The 2,814-nt window shown below is 59.3% G+C and overlaps 1 protein-coding gene across 1 annotated transcript in view; it reads right to left on the bottom strand.

Moving 5' to 3' along the window:
• The window catches only part of AFAP1 (actin filament associated protein 1), a 53,669-nt gene extending 51,264 nt beyond the window's left edge, over positions 1-2,405 (bottom strand). The window contains exon 1 of the mRNA XM_023747660.1: positions 2,297-2,405. The gene's annotated coding sequence lies outside the window, so the exon portion shown is untranslated. The remainder of the gene's footprint in view (positions 1-2,296) is intronic.
• Between the last annotated feature and the right edge of the window lie 409 nt (positions 2,406-2,814).

Genomic DNA, 2,814 nt, shown 5'->3' with positions numbered 1-2,814 from the left:
GGAGGAGAGGAAGGGAGGGAGGGAGGGAGGGAGGGAGGGGGAGAGAGAGAGCCAACTGGGCCAGGGATGGAACCCAGGTACCTGCCCTTGAGCAGGGATCGAACCCGGGACCCTGCATGCACGGGCCGACGCTCTACCGCGAGCAGCACCGGCCAGGGCGGCATGCGTATCTCCCAGGGGGACGGTCCTTTCCATTTCCTGTGGGGAAGCCATCCCTGTGACCCTGGGACAGGAAGCGTCTGTACCTGAAGCCTAAGTGGGACTCCCCACGCTCTCAAACGTGCGGCTGAAACGTAAGCTTTCAAAGGCTTCACACGAGGAGGGCCGGGGGTTCTGCTCACACGAAAGCTGGTGATACAAACGAAGAAGTGCAGGGCTGGCCATGGGGCCGTCAGCGCCAGGGCGCCTCCTGGACCTCCAGGGACAGGAGCCATCGGCCTGACTCACTCTGTGGTGGCTTCTCCTCCGCCACTGCCTCGCTGAGACTGAGGGCCCCTCACCCACTGTGAGCTGAGCGGCCTGGTCACTAACTGGGGGTGAACACCACCCGTCTCAGCGGGCCGCTGGGAGGCGTGAAAGAGGACGCACAGCCGCTCCGCACGCCTGCGCACCGCAGCCCCTCAGGTAGGAGCGGCCATGGCAGCATTGAGGGGAGGACAACCGTCCTTCCTCACTTTCCCAGGCTCCCTCTGGACACACTCAGCAGAGAGCAGCCAACGAAGGAAACCAAAACCAAATACTTGCTCGTTTCTGATAAGAAATGTTTTTGAAAACGGGGGAGCGGGGGGAGTGGAGGAGGAGGAGGAGGAGGAGGAGGAGAAAGGAGGGGAAAGGAGGGGAAAGGAGAGGAAAGGAGGGGAGGATAAAGGAGGGGGAGGGGAGGGAGGAGGAAAGGGAGGGGGAGAAAGGGCGGCAGAGGGGGGAGGGGCCAGCAGACACCACACACAGAGGTGCTCCCTGGCAGCGCCCCTCTGGCTGGCACCCAGCCCTGAAGGTGAGCAGGAATGAACAGCACCTGGGATGGGCGCTGCTCCGGGGAGAGAGCTACAATTTCCCGAGAACCACAGCACAGACAGTGACCCACATGGGAGGCGCCGCTGCTATAAATACTTGGTGGCAAACGCTGATGTCATGCTTTCTGTCCCACAGACACCCAACGGAAACTTGCCAAGAGAGCACGTAGCAGCACCCAGCGCGTGCGCGGCCAACACCGGGCTGCAGACTCACAGCCCATCGACGGACCCTCCGGCGCAGCCCACCCCCTGCTACCCTCCCCCCGGCACATGACCGCACTTGCATAACATGCATCTGGACCTGCAGACGCCAGGCCCTGCTCTAAGCCCTGAGTCCCCCACAGACCCAGAGGCCAGTGGAAATTCCCTCCCACGTGGGCAACAGCAGGAAATCCACCAAAATCCATCCAAACCAGCACCAGATCCACCTACTATGAGACGCCCCTGCTGTGGCAGGCCCATCACTCCAGGACCCTCCCACAGGACTGGGGGTGACCGCAGGCCAACCCGAGGGGCGTCCCTGCTGACCTGCCAGGCCAAAACCCAGCAGCGTGAAATACAGTCGCTCAGTCTCAGGCGAGCCGCCACGGAACCCAAAACCAAGTCCCTCTGGAAAGTGTGTGTACAAGAACGGGACCTGGGCCAGACGACAGAGAAAATGGTTGTCCCGAGGGCTGTGGGGAGACCCCCTCTGTGGCCGCCCCCGTGCCTACAGACCGCCCCCTTCACCCCACCCCACACATGCTCCCAGGAAAAGCTCCTGCGACAGCGTGACACAGAACGCGCTAAAGAGATGTGTCTTGAGACGAGTGGATGTGGATAATTTGAACTGAACCAGAGTTTTTTAAATGTGTTCTCTGTCTTGGAAATAAGGCCATGAGCTTGAGGAAATGGCTTAGCTTCTCTCTACCAGTTTTATCGTTTGTAACCTGTTAAAGTAACAGTGTTCACCCACAGGTCTGGGGTGAAAACTCTAAGACCCACTCGTGTCCGGAGCCCAGCAGGCAGGACCGTCCCTGGTGGGTGCGCCGTGCACACGCTCGAGCGTTCCTGCCATTACTCTGCGTCCGGGCCGCCCGCCCACTAGGTCTCCTGCAGCGCAAGACGGGCCGGGCGGGCTGCTGGGGCGGGGAGTGCGGGCACAGCGGACAAGCACTCATTATTTTGTTTTAAAAACATCCGCAAACGGCACATGTGTATTTATCAGTGCGCTGGAAAGACCTGGAAGCAAATGCACCCAAAACTCGTCGTGGTTACGCCAAGGCAGTGAGAAAGAGACTCACCTGCGTTTTGTCTCCGGTGCGCCTAGGTGGTCCTCAGTGAGCATCCACTCTCCTAGTGAAGAGCTGCGAAGACTCCACGGCCACGTTTCTGTAGAAATGAGCAGGCGGTCAGGGGGGTCGGACAGGAGATAAACCTGAATGACCTGAGTGGCAGGTGCGGCTGGGCGCGCACAGAACACCACCCCCATCTTTTCTCGGGTCGGAATCCAAGGCTCCACGGCTGATTCCTGGGCTCCCTCGTGCCTTCCTGCCGGTGCCGTCCTCACATCACACCCCCACTCAGCGGGATCAGCACCACAGCTCCTCCCGTCTGTCCACCGGCCCAGTGCCGCCAACTTCCCCCTGCATCTGCATTTGGACACGATGCCCTAGGCCAGTGATGGCGAACCTTTTGAGCTCGGTGTGTCAGCATTTTGAAAAACCCTAACTTAACTCTCTCTGTGCCATGTCACATATAGAAATTTTTTGATATTTGCAACCATAGTAAAACAAAGACTTATATTTTTGATATTTATTTT

The sequence above is a fragment of the Myotis lucifugus genome, unplaced genomic scaffold (genome assembly GCF_000147115.1).
Source record: "Myotis lucifugus unplaced genomic scaffold, Myoluc2.0 scaffold_937, whole genome shotgun sequence".
Classification (NCBI taxonomy): Eukaryota; Metazoa; Chordata; class Mammalia; order Chiroptera; family Vespertilionidae; genus Myotis; species Myotis lucifugus.
The sequence above is the reverse complement of the archived record's forward strand: the minus strand, read 5'-3'. Positions and strand labels throughout refer to the sequence as shown.